Here is a 17,672-nt window from a genome sequence, read left to right as displayed (position 1 = left end):
TTCGCGATGCTGCTCGTGGGAACCTGACACTTCGATGTTCTAAAGTGGATCCTCGAACAGATACTAGTTGAGACCCGTTCGATTTCGAACGAATTGATGACAGAATTTAGAAAGTTGTTGGGTGTCATCGATGAAAGATCGATAGTTCAATTGGTAGAATGAGATTTTGCAAAGGGTCGTGATCAAAGTGGAAGAGAGCACGTGTCGATGTTTGTATAGCGAAAGAAAAATAAGAATAGATTTTTGACGTGGAGCGACGAGAGTACAGATACTTTGTAGCTGCGTGTAAGAGTGAGATGTTTATATTTGTCAGTATCTTCTCAGTTGGTTAGTTAACTAAGAAAGTTACGCTTTCCAACGCTCTTCAATATACGCGAAAACCTTGCACAAATGGAATAATTCAATCGCACGGTTGTAACGACTTCTGAATTCCTCTTCTTAACTCATTGATCTCGTTTAACCTTCATCAAATTACTGCTGTAATCTCGCATATCATTGAATGCACGTTGATTGTCTCGAACGTCCAATAAAATTGTAATTTTCGCGTTTTATCTTCTACATCTTCGTCGACGGAAACGGAGGTTTCATCGTCACGTATAGTTCCCTGTTCATCGTGAATATTCATGCTCGTTACATTATCTGAGTTACCTGAGAAATTAAAATTTCAAAGGAAAGAAGAAGGAAACGAAACATCTTTTATCTGGGACAAAAATTTCATCGATGTGAAATAATCGTGGTTGAACGAACGAATCATCGATGCAACGATAGCAAGAAGAATATCATGCGTCATCGTGGAGATACGATACGACTATAACGATCTCGATTATAACGCCGAGCTACCAAAAAGCATTTGCGTGCAGAAAACGATCGATTTCAACGACGACGCCACTCGGCTGTATGTCACCAAAGTCGGTCGATACGCGAACGTCGATAGTCACTTAGCGGTTCATCAGAAGCCGCTAATCTTAATTCGCTTATCGGATTATTCGTGGGTCCTGCCAATGGAGATGTCTGGCGCTCGAGAGATAATCCGGTCGGTATGGTAATTCGATGGAAGACACGTCGCGCCGAAACCCTCTTGTTTCTTTGCTGCCGCTGCATCGCACTATCCATCGACGTTGCTTTCCGTAGAACTTTGTTTCGCGTTCCTTGGGACAACAAGAAGCTTCTGTAAAGCGACGATAAAATATTTCAATCTATATTGTTACAGATGGTTTCAAACGATATGATACGATACGATGATTTCGCATAATCTTATAAAAATAACATAATAAATTGTAGTAGTTCATCTCTTGAACACCGAATGTTTCTCGTGCTACATGTGAATGTTTCTTTCTATCGATTATCTCTTCTGATCTTGTAAAAATATATATATAATACGTTAAAAATAGGACGAGTTTTATCAAAAAGATCCGTCGTTTAATTAGTTAATTCAACGCGACATCCAGTGCCACTTGGGAATCCACGAATTGACGAAGATTTACAAGCGGCGAACATTTGTCCACGACGAAGCGAGATAAGAGGTCGTCGACCATAGTACAGTGGAAGATTCGCGTTCGATAGCGGTCCAGGGAGCGGTCTCTCCTCGTCTCCGCGGGTCGCGGATATATTCCTCCGCCGCATCTACTTTGCACTGTCTCCGCGTAATCTCCATCAAGCCATAAGTCTCTGCCTCGGTCCCGTCTCGCGAAATGACCGGTATTTATCTCGGCGTAAACGCGATCGCCGCGTTTAATTGCCGGATTTGATGCAGATGCGGTCGTATAACGAGCCGCCAGCCTCTCTAACGAGCGCGTTCTCGATCGCGATCGCGATCCGCTCGCTTTCCACCGCGCCGCTCGCTTTTCTTCCCCCTCTTTGCCTCTATTCCCGTAGCCCGCGTACGCTTTCTACATAGTTGGCCATACGATTTCGAATGTCACGCGATACAGCTCCCCCTCCGATGCGAGCTCTCTTCTGGTTAATTCACCGTTCGTCGATCGCCGCGTGTCGATACGTCCCCGTTAATTGAGATCGATGCGAGATGGATTCGTCATGATAAATAGCATTCGCGGTACTGATAGCCTTTTTTCTAACTTTTGTTTTCTCAGTGGCGTGGTTCTCAGAGATCGATGCGTGTTGCTCTAGTTTTGAGCAGATTTACTTAGCGATACTGATTAAACATCTATTGGGAATTGTATTTTTTTTTTTTTTTTTTTTTTTTTTTGGATGGTTGCGTAGGTCAGACGGTTGCTTTGGCATTGAGATCTTACGCGGGTTTGATAGACGCTTCGGGGAGTTTGTGTATTTTTTGTCGCTCGTGCTCGAGATTAACATTTTGACGGTAGGAGACGCAAGAAATTACGAAAATGATAGATCACCGGTGATCTCGTGTCGCAATTCGAATGTTTCACAAATAAGGTGAAGAAATTGAACTTTGTATATCGTAATAGAATTTACTATACAAATCCAACAGAGTGACGGTTCAAAGTGTTACAACAGACTGATTCAAAATATTACAAGACTGATCTCGAGCGCTAATTTTGGAGGATTTTTATACTGAGGTTTTAGTCCCTCTGAAGGGGTTGTTGTCTGGTGTATGTCAGAAGCTGCTATTCCGTTACTATTTGGTTATTGTTTCGATGACTGTGGCATGCATGATGTTTAGCCTATCCTATTACTGTCTCTGAACCGAAATCACATGTTTCGTTCAGGGACCCCACAGTGTTTTAACACAGTGCACCGTTCGATGCAGCAATGACCAGCGTAGCGTCACAGGAGAAGCCTGATATGACGTGGCCGATCATATATGACCAACGTGGCCGTCAAATTGTTAAACATCCCAAATTGGAGATTGTGAATTGGCGGTATTAGGAGATCGTACTATTACAAATGTTTAAACGATTCGTTTTAATTTTACGTTAGCTGGAAATCTACCTGAAGTTCCTCTAGAAGGCCATAACATTTAGTCTTATCCAGACTTGTAAGTTTAGAGAATCTGACGAGTCTAATCTCCAAGCCCTGAACGCATGTGACGGGTGAACGCCCTCGGTCGCGCATAGTACCATATCCAGTGAACTAGAAGAACTCGAAGATTCAACGGAAGATCGTGTGAAAATCGACGTTCGTGGGAAAGGAAATACCGATTCTCCATTTTACCAATGTCCTAACGTTATCCACCGATACTCGAGTAGATGCCACGGGAGGCTAGTGATCACGCTGGATTGATCGAACGACCACGATTCGATTCTCTATGCTGAGTCAACGTTGTAAATCCCACCATGGGGGGCTAACAACCACGAAATTCCGCACTTCCCAGTTAATTCGCCACGGCCACGTTTAATTGTCCGGATATAATTGAACCGGTAGTGTCTAAGCACGATCGTCCGATGTCGCTTGATCGCTGACATGATTTACCGTGCACGTGCGATTCGTGCAATTCCGAAGAAATTCGAGAATGGAACAGCGATATTCAAACGAGAGGTCGATGTTCCGTGAGATTTTATCGATTCCGTCGATACTGATACATAATTAAACGACCCGTTAGACGAGTCGGTTGGACTATCGGTCGGTACGTGTTTCCTATCTGGAGTTTCTAACTCTTTCAGCATTTCTTTTAACCCTGATATTTTCTACAAATAACGTACTTCAGAAGATATGACGGATATTATTTGACGGTTGACATTTACAGCCTAAAAATGCCCAAGCAACGAAACTTCGCGTAGCAAGGAAAGCTTTCCTCTGGCCGCTCCTAACTCGGCATAACATAATCATAGTCAATTACAGCCTTTCTCCCGACACTCCCATAATCCGCAACCAGAACCCAGATAACCGGAAAACCTAGCTACCGGTATGAGTCACTGCTGCGATTCTCCAAGATCAGCGCGAGACCTCGATTCTCCATCATTGGCCGACGATGACACAGCTGGCCGGCATAACCGTATTTTGCCCTCGGACTTACGCATGCTTGAGCACGCAAAATGCGGCCCGATGATCCTCCTCTTAATCACGGAATCGTCTCACCGATCAACCTCTCTCCCATCATCTACGTATTTCTTCTTCTTTTTCCATTTTTTCTCGCTGCGAGCAGGTTGTATCGATAAACGAATTGTGCATAGTCGGGCCACTGTCTTATCTGGTCTCGTTGAATCACTCGATGCAGGGTAGTTGCACTTCGCATAAATTCTAAATTATTTTTATTTTTTCTTTTTTTTTTTTTTTTTTTGGTTGTACGAAGAATGCAAAGGTTTGCGTAGCGTGTTGACAAAATGATAAAATATTCATAAATGGTATCGGGTATATGAATGACGAAAAACTTTGCGAGAAAAAGTTGGCGAAACTATAGATTGTAATAGACGGTTATAGAGGGAAAAATGTACGTGTCGTTCGATAAAATGTTAATTCGAAAGCGGGAGGTTGATGGAAAGGCTAACAGGGAACGCGATATCCGTCCGCGTTTTACGTAACAGCCGCGGTGCGCGAGGAAAATTATCTTCGACGTTAATCCTCGTTGCAGCGCACCCACGTCTCCCAGGACATTTCCATATTCTATCGCGATAAGCCGCGGCCAAGGAAAAACGAGACGCGGGAGGAGCCGCGCCGCCGTTCGCCGTTTTATGTCGCCGTCGTATCACGTTCGAGTAGAAATTTTTTATTCTCTCCTGCGACACGGTGTCGTGTCCTTTGCTGTTACTTGTAGCGTGATTTTACAGGCGAAAGGATTGTCGTGAGGCTCTTGCAAACATTTTTTAAATTGCTTCGCCTTAGTCGTACTGTTCCACTGATCTATCGATAACGCAACGTTGTACGAGTATTAAGATGCTTGCAGGAAATTAAGATAAACGTAAAAAGTCGCTAAAACATTGTTCTTTGTTAGACGAGCGAACTTTCCTAACCCGTAGAATAATAATCATCGACTCTATCATTCGACAAAAAAAAGCTCCATTTTTCCAGCGATTTCCTACGCGAATCCTAAAACGCCAGTCACTCCTCTATCTTCCCATCTACCACTTATGGAATTCATAATGGTTTCGCGCTTGTCGAAGCAAACGATATCCTCGGAAAGGAAGACGGAGTAAAAAGTGTAAGAAGAAAGCAAGGGGAAAAGGCAAAAATCAACTAGACGCAGAAACTTTCTTTCGGGGTAGTATTTACGTCTAACGAAAGTGGCAGGTGTCTACCGGGTAAAAGGGGGTCCCGTTATAATAGAACAAAGTCGAAGCTTATTACGGGCACGCATGTCGTGTAGAAAATTAAACTGGCAGTTCTCACTGATTAACACTTGGGCGCGCACTGTGGTACTTAATAAACGCTACGTGTCGACGTGGAACGGTGATTAATGAGTACCCGCGATCGGTCGAAAGTTACGTGCCAAAGTGTGTCTGGCGGTGCGCACTGGCTTGTATCGGCTGAGAAAAAATTTTGCTGGATCCCCGCGAGGGATTGGAATCATCGGTGCCACGATTTTCGGTGAGAGCGTGCGCGTAATTCGTTCGAGTTATTAATCGCTTCGCCCTTTCCGCGAACCGTGCTCCATGTAATCCCTACCATTCAGGCGAACAAAAGTCAGCCTGCTTGTTATGTACCGCGAGTATTCATAAACCGCGAAGCGTGAAAATCTTTAACTCGCCGAAAGTGGAATTACACTCGCTCGTGTGAAAGAGAATTGTACAATAATTGATTTTACGGTATTGTGGTGTTGATCTGAGAATTTTGTAGCAACGTCGGCATTTTTCCGAGTGTTGGAAGTTATCGGGAAGCGAGAATTGATATGTAAAATCAGAGGAATAATTCTATAGCGAAGAATTAACTTAGAAGCAGGCAAAGGGGAAATAATAAAAAATGTCAATTGCAGACAAAACTCATAATTGATCGATGTACGTTTATATTAGATTGTCCGAAAAGTCTTCTTCGTTTTATAAGGAAATAATAGACGCACAATGTTTTTTGTTTTAATAATATAACGAAATATAACGAAATGGATCATACCTAATTCAATAAAATAATATAAAACAGAAATTGTTGTTCATCTATTATCACCTTATGAAACGAAAGATACTTTTCGGACAATCTAACATTATATTACGAAGATTTGAAGCTTCTGAACTGCCACGCGATTCACCATTGCATATCATTCAACTTTCTCTTGCAAAACGTTTCGCTATCTTCAGTCGTTTTAAACCTAACCCAAACATGAAATACCCTATACTATTCTTGGTGTTACATTGTTGGATATCTGTGCGGTAATCTCGACTGGTTAGAAGTGGTATATATGTACGTTGATCTATGACATGTAACAGTAAGTAACTAGATAGTAAACTGTTTGGCGTGTTAAAAGGACGCAGGTGTAAAGACTTGGGTTTCCTAATGGTACGTGGTGCGATCGTTTCTTCGAGTTTCTCAGAGAGAAAGAAAGAGAGAGCTCCACTGTATTATTGATAGGTTTACTAATAGGTGTGAGAAAAGTGTTGACGGTCGATAAATCTAGTTGCAGAAGTAACTGATTGTTTGATAAGACAACAAGGTTCTTACGATTAGTCGAATAAAGGAATTTGTTGACGAGGCCAAATTATTTGACGATATAGTCGCTGCGATTGCACCACCGTTGAATGAAATGTACTGTCTTTGTTGAAGACAAAATGCTGTACTTTATTTGTCGACGGTACAATCCACTGTCCACTGTACACGATCCATGTTGATGAAACGACGATGTTTGGCTCTCAGAAACGTTATAACCAAATACGTAATTTAGTTCGCGAACTCAGGGGAAATTAAGCGTGCCAAAAAATGGGGTTCACCATGGTGAACTCGTTAAAACCGAGCAAAAAATGCCTGTTTGCGTGGCAATTATCAGGTTTATCGGTAGTAACGGTAGGATTACGTAAGAATCCGGACGCGCGGATAATCTGCGATAATGGCACCGATGGTAATTACCGTAGGATGGCAATCTCTGTCTCTCTCTTAGTCGTGAGTTAATTATGCGCGTGCAAGGGTACGCGTAATGGGAGGCCTGTTCTTTCCCCTCCAGCTGATAAACTCTCATTGCCCGACATATTTTTCTTTCTTTGTATACCACCGTCTTAATTTACTGGCGTATAATGAACGTATCGAGCATTGGTGTTGCAAGACTCCCAGGAAGCGAAGAGGATCGATGGAAGACCATCGATAAAATTTCCACTCGATGAGAATAACGTGTTCTAGAGGCGGTGATACTTATGGTTTTATTCTCGCTGTTTATAGATCTCTGTTGGGCGATAAGAGAAAATTCTTAGCAACGTTCGGAGATTAGATGCGAGTGTGACAGCCTGCCGTATGACAATGCTTGGTCGTGTTCCTTTGCTCGTTACGACCCGCACGATGCTACGTTACACGTTAAACCATCGTTGTCGTCGTATTTCGGTATGTTCTGAGAGCTTCCAGGTAGTTAGAAGGTAGAAAGGTGAGCACCATATGCGGAATGATAACAACCGGTTGCGTTTATTTGAATTTTCTGTACTACTATGTTGGGTAAGTTAATTAATTTTGCATTATTCTAGCGAGAGAAAGATAAAATCAATAGAACTACATGAAACTTTTCAAGGCTACGGTTGTTTCTCTTCGTCCAGTAGACACGTACGTGAACACTTTTTCTTTCGTTATGTTGTATTATAAATTATCACTCTTAATTACCCTTAATCTTTTTTCCTTCGACTCTCGCGGATGCAAATTGAATGGAATATACTTAAACTAGAAGAATAGGTGGTTGGATAAAAAATTGAAACATTCATCCTTGAAGAACAGACGACGTGGGTAAAAAAACGCGTCTATAATTCGAAAACAAGGTCAAGTCGTGAATAAACTTGTTTCATCCATCGAGTCCAATCGTAAGCTGTTTCCCGCGAATTAACTTGCACGTGGTGCGCAAAAACCAGCCATCAATCATACCCGAACGCAAACCGAAAATTTGGTGCGTTCATTCGTGGCAACGCGAGTACTCTAAATCAGCACGGCAACAACGTGGCTGGACTCACGGTAAATCGTGGACGGGAGGACAAATGGAATTGCGAGCGAGCCCATCGATCAAATCGAAAAGAGCCACGAGGGACAAATGTCCCCGAACGGCCGCGAGAAAGGTTAAGGTCGTCTCCGTGTTTGTCGTGGTGTTGCTCGTCGTCGTCCGGCATCAGAATTCCGTGGAACGTTATGCAACCGAGCGAGGTGAACCCGCCCGGTGCCCCTCGAGCGAGTCACGATAAATTTCCATTCCGTTCACCACTCCCTCCTGAACCAAGGAAACCTGACCGGGTATTCATTTTCTGACGCGATTCTGCGTTTCAGCTTGAGACCTGGCTTATGGCGCAAATTACAGGAGAGCCGCGTTAATTGAATGTTGTTGCGGACGAGAAATGTTGAATTAACGAGCCACTGCCGAGTTTTTATTGTGGAAAATGTTGGAGATTGTACGGGGTTACTTTTGGAATACGAGCTGATTTACGATTTCCAATTAAATCATAGACGTAGTTTTCGTTAAAGGATGTGTTTAGCGTATGTTTAATGCGATTTAATCGTCGCGTTTGATGCTCGTTTGATGGCTGATTTTGAATGTTGCTTGAGACCGGAGATGTGGAATTAACAAGGTACTGGCAAACTTCTATTGTGGGAGAAGTGGCAGAGATTGTGTCCGATTAGTTTTCAAACGAGCTGATTTGCAATTTCGAATTGATTCACGAGGATAATTTTCATTAACGCGCGAATTTAATACCAGTTGCGATTTAATCGTCGTCGTTTAGAATATTGTTTGGTGTTCATTTGATGGAACGTAGGCAGTCCAGGTGCTATTGTAAATCAAGAGAACTATACTTTATGCAGCGCTACGGAAATCCTGATCTATGACATGTGAAGTGCATGTAACGCCTCGATAATATCATTCTGTCTCCAATTATCTCTTTGAAAACCGCTCTCACGTTCTAGGCAGACGTCAACTTGCTAATTGCGCAGTGACGAGACACGGTTTGAAGGTTGGACGTTTCAGCTAAGCCGTCATGACGACCGCGTCCTGACCGTTGTCGAGTTAATTGAAATTAAACGACAAGAAGCAGCGGACACGTTACACCTGTACGTTATTTCGAGTTTCTCGAGTTTCCTGATCAGTCGCGATCTTCGCAGGTGTCATTTCTGCGCTGCTGAGATCATTAAGTACCTACTCAGAGTAGATGACTGAAAGATTGATTTTCGAATGTGACGAAGAAACGTCGATACCGATCTCTTAATGTTCCAGGAACCGAAATCTTGAAACTTGCGTTTGGCTCTTCTTTTTCATTCTGCTGCACCTGTCTTCTTCGTTGGCAAACTTCTTACTTCTTCCAACCACTCTTAGTTACTTAGTTTTATTTCAATTGTGCTGTATCTATGTCGAATCTTGACGCGAAGGCAGCCATTAGTTTTCTACGAGCTTAGTGAACAGTCAATTAATAAAATCACGTAAAACAAAGCTATCCCGTGACCAAAATGTCCTCGCTAGTAGCCGTCGTTGTAGGAATTACAGAAGAGCGAAGGAACAGCCGCGTTAAACGCATCGAACGACGGTCCCCATGGTCGCCGGAACGAGACGCAGTTACCGGGCGTATTAGCAGGGTCCGATAAGAAGCGAGTCGAATCGATTCTCGCGGCGACTCGCCTCCCAAGAAGCTAGCGGTCGCGCACGGCCCGGTGACATTGTGGCGCGTCGCTTCTGCGCCTAATTCACCGCGACCAATGCGTAATACGCGGTTGAAAGCGGCCTCATTTGTTACGTGGCACAGGGGACACAAACGTGGCTGAAAAAGGGACGCTGACTCGCCCACGGTACCATCATGATCTCCGGTTGTTGCTGGTTCGAGTAATTTGGCGTACTTGAGATTTCCTTTTGAAGCATCGCGAGATTATGGGATCACAGTTATATTGGTAGTAATATTACACTGTATGCTGAACGAATTAAGAAAGCGATAGAGAGAAGGAAATTGAAGCTGGACGTTTTCGTCGATGAAATGGAAGCTCTCGAAGGTGTTTGAAGGTGGTTGAAGACGAATCAGTCAACATTTTATGGATTAAAATAAAATTGAAAAACTGTTCAACGTGAGTCTGTACTCTGCAACTTATCACCTTTCAATTCGCTAATATAATTACTTAGTAATTTATTATGCAAAAAGCCTGAGATATTATCTTATCAAGGTCAAACTTCTGACTAGCTCTTCGTATTAATCGATATCCGCCTATCTAATACGTATGGAGCAAAAATCTCATCGGAGGTCGAAAAAGTCGACGCGATTTCCAATGTTGTGCAGATCGCTGCGCCCAGTTCTCAGCATTGGAGCTACGATTTTTGTCGAATGAGCGAATAATGATTTACTATGGAATCGCGACAAAAATTGGCGCATTCTCACGCAGCACGCGTTCGCTCGCTCTCTCGGGAATTGACTTTTCGAGAGGAATGCGGCGCAACAACGGGATCGGGAAAGGAACGATCGGGACAAACGTAAACGCTTGAATTCCTCTCGTTTATTACGAGACAATGCGCGCGAGCGCGGAACTATCCTACCCTTTTACCACCTTTTCTTATTAGCCGGCGGCTGCCGCGCAAATGGCAAGCGTTACGCGCAGGAAACTCGAGATAAGGCCACGATACAACCGGATTCCCGGATAACCGTCGCGATTAATCATCTCGCCGCGACTTTTCAACGATTCGACCGGTCGAATCGACGCGAGCTCGTCGAGAACGATCTTTCTTTCTCGACGACGTGGATTGCTCGAGGTTTTCGAATATTTCGCTGGGTTACAGGCTGTAGAAAAGTTAGCAGATTTCCTTTTTTATATTCGCTGCATTATGGGAGATGATTCCGGGATGATTTGTGAGACGAGTTTGTGGTAACCGTTTGATCGCGGATCAGCACATTCGCGTCTAATTATAGGTAGAATCGATATAGCAAGGTCGTGAAGTCACACATTAAGTAGTTACAGCGATTGATGTGGTCGTATTTATGTTTCTGCGTGTTTTACGGAAGCAGCTTGAATTCCAGATTCCAAGCCATTTTTGTTCATTGGTGTACAAGGGTAGAATAAAAGGTCTTGTTGATAACGGAACTTTAAACAACTGTGTAATATATATTTTCCATGAAAATTGGGGCTGTTTGCTTTGAAATCGAATACACGACTTCCGACAAATACACGTTTTCACGTGGATGATGTTTGAATTACGAGGTCGTGTTTTTAACGTTTCGATTCCTTATTTACGCAGTTTCCGCCGTATAATAAAAATTCGTGTAACACTTTTTACTCGGAATAATCTGTCAAACAATTTCTCGCAATCTGACCTAATCTTAGCAATGCATAGACCAGCAACGACAGTTATTTGCTTTTTACTTTTCCCCAGAGCGATGTGAATATTAATCACGCGTTTTCACTCTCTCGTCAGCCAATCAAATGCCACGTAGCACACAAATCAAGGCTCTTTTCATTAGCTGTTGAGCGGCGGTATATCACGCGAGCGTTTCCATGCAGAACGCGAAATTCCTGGTCCACAGAGGCAAAGGTGAGGATCGAAAGTAAGGTGACACGGATTGGCCTGACAACCAGACTGTGTACGGTCCGCTCTCTTTCCCTCACTACTTGACGCCCGCACCCCCACCCTAGTGTCGTTTGTCGTGGAGCTGTCACAGCACCCACGACGCGCTCCGAGCGTGAAAACGCCGGATTAACCTTTGTAATTGTAGAATTATGTGGCGATTAATAACTCGACAAGGCGTGCGTGGGACTGCCGTGCTTTGTGGCTGAAACCGAGCGCGGAGATAATCATCGGTCGTGGCCGGAGAGCGCAGACGATACGTGCCACGGCTAACTATCTAACTATACACCTATATACAGCCACCTACAGCGCGAGTCAAAACGATGGGACCGCGCAATCGCGTTAAATCGACGCGAGCGGCGGGAACTTTGAATGAATTTGTGTTTGGAAGAACATTTAACGGTAGATTTCGATCTGTAGGATTTCCTTCGAACGTAATTCGTGTTTGAACCTCGAATATAAAATGGTACCATCCATTTGATTAATAACTAATTAATTTTGTTCGATGATAGGCAGTTTCGGAGAGTGAAAATATCGTGGAACGATGTGATCATAAGCGGCAGCTGAGGCGAAATTGAAAAAACGAGAACGCGACTCGCTATCCATCCCATCGAAACACTCTACCCTCGGAACGATGATCGGTATCGAGTTGTTTCAGTTGTTCTAACGATAAGGGGGAATGGTGAACCGGCAATTACCTTTTGGTGCGTCCAGTCACGCCCAATCGATCTGGCCGATAATAGCAGGCATCGGTGTCTCATTAAAAGACAACGTGGTTTCCAGTGCTATTCGCAGGAAGCTGAAATTTCGGAGATTACCGACGCGGAATCAGAAAAACGATCCGTATAATCGATACCTCCGGCCAAGGGGTTGCGATCGACCCATTAAATTGGACCACCCTGTACAGGACGATCCACGAGGCAATTAAATGCACATACTCAATGACGAATTAAGCGAGAAAAATTGCAAGATAGTCTTTTCGTAATTCGAAGAACTTACGTTTTTACGTCGTTCATGAAGATTATTCAACGTAATTAGAAGATGCACAAGCGCAACGCGATTGCGTAACCTGAAAATGTACAAGTTCGAGAGCTTAAAAATGATAAAACCTGAGAATTTTGAACGTGAAGTGTCGCGTGAACGCAATGTTGGCCCTTTATGGCTACGTTTGAAGCATCCTATACAGAGAGGAACGTGTGCTGAGCACACAACGGGGTACAATCGCGCCGGCTAACGGTGGACACACGGAGGAGCAGGATGAATCAATGTCTCGGCGAGAGTATGGTGGCAAGCGTGTGTCCCTGCTTCGAAACAAAACCATCAGGCCGCGTAACAGGTCGCAGAAGCGAGCTGCTGCGAGCACAAGGGGGAACACCACTCTGTGCTCGAAGAGAAACTGCAAAGAACAACCGTGATTCTCGTCGCGGTGCTCGCCGCTTCCGCGTTGATATCCTCTTTGCCACAGCCGGGGACACGTGCAACGCGCATTATACCTCCAGGACAAGTTGCTCGACCAACCTTCCCGTTGCTTTTCCGTCCTACCGCGTTTTGTTCGCCTTGCACGAAGATCCACTGGCAAGTGGACGCTGTGTTTCTCCTTTGGTCTTGTATGGTGGTGTAAATTGGACCTGGGGATTCTCAAAGAACTTGGTAGTTGGACATTACAAACTAATGTGGTTTGTGCTCGGAGTAGATTGTAAGGGTTTCTTTGCCACGTTGCTGCAAGCTATTAATCCCTTGGGGATCAACGTTGCGTTAAGGCAATATTTCATTCGCAACCTTTTCCAATCAATTTACATTATCCAGTTGCGTTTTTCAACATTGCGACTACGCGAAAGACAGTTCCAAGAATTCGTTTAATATCTTTTCGTCGCTGTTTCTTCCACCCAGATCCTATCGAATGTAAAGAAATTGTAATGTTTTTCTTCAATGCGTTAGAATCTCCGTAATGTAACGCAATCTGTAATTTGTAACGAACGAAATGGCCGTAGCGGTGGCTGTTCTCGATGATCAAAGTCGACATTCAATTTAACTCGGGAGGATTGGAAAACTCAACCGTCGAACGCCGACTTGTGGTTGGTTCGGTGGTGCGACAGGCGGAGACGCGAAATCGAGTGGCCGGTAGGCGCAGGAAAGCGCAGATCGGACAGCGAAGATGTCGATAACAGGCGATCAATATCGGCGTGCGGTGTTGTTTCTCTGGGGTATCGTCGCTCTGCTTCTCTATATCGTCCTCGGTCTACTATTAATCGTCGGCTCTCTTTCTCTTCGGCCTGAGACGTTCACCCACGCCAGAAGCCGGCCTCATTAAAGATAGCCGGACACGGAGAAACGCGTGGCTCGCTTCGGGCTGGTTTAATACATCGCGCGGAATTACGGCGCAGAAAAGTCTCGCGCAAAGTCCAGACTCGATAGTTAAGGCGTTCCAATATTGAGTTACCGTATAGCGGCGCGTTCTCAAACGAACCAGCGAATTTACGAGTGCGGAGATCTCTGGTTGTGGCTTGCTCGCCAGCGCCCTCTATCTTGCCATCTGGACCCCTTCTTGGCGCTTGTCTCCTCCGTGTATCTTCTGTGTGGGTTGCTCGCATAATTCTTTCGGCGAAGGTTAGTTGGTAATCAGCACTCGCGATGAATTGATCGCTCAAGGTCCTTTGCTTCATCGTGGCTGGTCGTGAGCAACTTTTTTGATTTACTATGTTGCGTTGATTGCTGTTTTTTCTTCCGTAGCTGCAATGGAAGATGTACTCGTTGTCCGGATGAAAATACTCGAAAGGAACGTGGGTTTCATCGCTTGTTTCTCATAGATTCGATGCAATTATTGTTGAAGTGGTTACCACTTCGAAGAAAACTCTACATCTGGTCTTTTTAGTTTTCTCAAGCACTGAAGCCATCGACAGCGTGTAGACAAAAGACTGCGACGAAGACAGACCATAAACAATAGACAGGCGACGTTGGCTTCGGGGTTGTCGGTTATTGGGTAACACAGCTAGCTAGTGCGGATCTGGACCAGCTCAAATTGTATTCTTACTTATAATTACGCTTCTATTTAAATATATTTTCTGCCTTACAATTTATCCACGAGTTCTCTCTGTTTACACATCGAATAACCTCAACAATTATGATAGTATTAACCGAAACAGGATCATATAGCAATAACACAGGTATAAGTGTGGGGGGACGCTGTTCTTACCCCTTTGCTGTCTCAATTGTCATCTCCCGAGCGTACGCTATCATTGAAACGGCCTGTACACTTTCCTTCATTTCCCCTTCCAACGTGCTTCATCCACCTGTATTCATCTTTCTTCCCTTCTCCAGCAGCTTTCTCGTACAAACGGTCGTTCAATTTCTTCGTCGCGTACAAATAATCGCCCTTCCTTGGCTCGATCTCGATTTCTCGCGCGCACGCGCACGAGTCACGCTCTGACAGAACAGTGGCGAACGTTGCATCCAATTGCGAAGAGTCCGTGCGAGGATGGTGCCGTAAGATGTAAGAACGGAGCGTAGATCCGATCGAAGTGGCCGCAAATGGTAGCACCGAGCCATGGCGACAAAAGGTTCCGTGGCTCGATGTGTTTTCAAGGGGGTGCGCGTTAAGGGTTAACGCCGTGATCTTCCTCGCTTTTCGATCGTTATCCCATTTAGGGGAGTCGGATGCTACGCGCAGCTGCGGCGATTTATCGCCCCACCTACCGCGTTGCGTTTATTGTTTGAAAATTCTTTAAGGAGGAAATCGAAAGATTTCTACCAAGTACACTGCGTATTTGGTCTGATGTCGAGTCAACATCGCTTCTTCCTAACAGCTATTCCGTGTCGGCGAGCTGTAGAATTTGCTTGCTTAAAAATATTTGTAAAAATGCTGTACGTATGAGACGTTCGAAAACCGCGTTGATCAACTCCATAAATTGAAACGTACACAGGAACGATCGTGTTACGGATGCTATTTTTTGAATTTACCTTGGAATTTACCGTTATTTGTCTCGTCGATGAACTTACGCAATAACCAATTATATTCCTCGTCTATACACTCTGCTGTAGCAAAACTTACACTTTCGCCCCAAATGCACGAATCACTTTCGCAACTTCTTTCTTCGATGAAACTGCACGGTGCAACATAAAGTACCGCTCCCAACTCGTGCTCACTCGCGTCATCCTTGCCTTTCGTTTCGAAACCGGCTGTCCGCAGCTGGTGCCCGCGTTTCCTAGTCGCATCATCCGCCTCATTATACCGCTGAATGGCTCGTCAGGAGAAGCAGGCGCGCGTCGGCCGGTCATTTTTCAAGATCGTGGCAAAGAACCGGTCGCATAGATCAGCGGCCATTGTCTTGCGTGGAGAGAACGTCGTCGCTTTCGATCTGTCCCGTTCTGTCGCCTTAACGGCCACCGCGTTAATATATCGGCGAGAAATTAGAACAGTTGGCAGCGCTGTTACGCTCGACGACGATCTTTCCTTCGTTCGAACGCCGGTCTATAGTCGAGCAGAGCCGAGCCAAGCTATGGCGACGGTCTTTAAGGCCGGATTACGTAACGGCGATTGCGTTCGTACGGGGGACGCTTTGTGGGTGTTATGAAATAGATATCATGTTCCACGGGCATTTGTACGCGCCAGCATGCCGAGCTGCGGCCGTTTTACCGACCATTTTATAGCCCCCTTCTAACCAGCTATTTTCTTCGCACTGTCCCAGTAATCGACACCGAGTATGTAAGTACCTACTTACTTACTTACTCGCTTTTCGTTTGAGACACGAAACGCGCTCGACGGTGTCTGGTTTTGGTATTCCAATGTACAATAACTGGAAGGTGTCTAGCTGGGCAAAATTGAAATCGATGAATTTATTATATAGGGTTTTGATATCCTGATGGGATTGGCGATGGGAACCTATTGTACATTTTTATTTCATGGAGATGAGTGTTGAACGGAACCTGTTATGGAAAATTGTCCACGCTGACCATTCTTCTTGTACCCTATCGCGCGTGTTGTATATTATCGTTGTATTCGTATGTTTCAATTGTAATGTCTTACGTTGCGGTATTTTGACGATTCCTACGATTTTTGGACTTTAAAGAGGTAAATTGGGAATAAACGAATACGAAGGTAATTGTAATAAGGCTTGTAACAATGTTGCGCTGTGGTTGAAGTTTTTACAATATTTTAGTTATGAATTAATATCTCGTTGTTAATTAGTACGGCTAATGGGTCGGGCTATATAAAAACAACTTGATAGTGCTATAATTAAATCAATAAGGAAGATATGCAGGACGATTATTGACTAATAATATGGATTATGTATGTAGAGTAATCTCATAGCAGTCAGGAAATTAATTATGAAATTTACTCTAATAACAGTTCAAATCGTTAGCTACTTTCTTATTTGATAGCCATTTCCTGAAAACATTACTCACGACAGCGTTCCATATTCTATTGCTACATTGAAATCTATACGAGTTTCTTTATTTTTCAAAATGTTATCAATTATCTCCAATTATCTCTAAGATATCCATCTCTAGTTATCTATCTCCTTGTCTCTCGTAATCTTTATAAGTCTATCTAATTTCTGTAATTTAAGTAATTCCTTTCTTTCCCTTTGAGAGTACATACGGAATATCAATAACGCGAGTTCTGCGAACGTATAATTGATTTCGAAGTTTTTTCTGCCACCTTTTTCCTGTCTCCACACGATAAGAATCACGCAGATGACTTTTTTCTTTACGGAATGTATTTACGCGTCACGATTTAGAGGACAGAGTACGAATTAGTTCCGTATGATTAAGTGCCTCAAAAGAACCGCTTAAGTGGAACTTAATATCGGAAGGTTTCGTTTGCGGAAGGTTTGGTCACGGTACGATTATGATCAGACATTTAAAGATTATTCGAACAGCGATAATATCTGAGTCGAGTATGTGATTCCATATCACTATGCTCTAATTTGCTTGTAATTTTTCTCGTGCCTTTAAACGACAGTGTTTAAATGACAGTGTTTAAATGATCTCGAAGCAAAAATCCACGTTGCCCTGATAAAATTGAACGAAGCCGATAATACGATTAGTTGAGACGTTAGCAATGTGGTTAGATTTTTGCGAAAATGCTGGAATGCCAGTGGTCATTCTTGCGCAC

General features: G+C 43.9%; 1 long non-coding RNA gene across 1 annotated transcript in view; it reads right to left on the bottom strand.

The window, feature by feature from the left end:
* Positions 1-470: 470 nt before the first annotated feature.
* The window catches only part of LOC143305161 (uncharacterized), a 46,081-nt gene continuing 28,879 nt past the window's right edge, over positions 471-17,672 (bottom strand). Inside the window, exon 3 of the long non-coding RNA XR_013061883.1 lies at positions 471-1,168. This is a non-coding gene — a long non-coding RNA (uncharacterized LOC143305161). The remainder of the gene's footprint in view (positions 1,169-17,672) is intronic.

This window comes from Bombus vancouverensis, chromosome 2 (genome assembly GCF_051014615.1).
Source record: "Bombus vancouverensis nearcticus chromosome 2, iyBomVanc1_principal, whole genome shotgun sequence".
Taxonomy (NCBI): Eukaryota; Metazoa; Arthropoda; class Insecta; order Hymenoptera; family Apidae; genus Bombus; species Bombus vancouverensis.
Note: the sequence above shows the minus strand (reverse complement) of the source record. Positions and strands in the feature narration are given on the sequence as shown.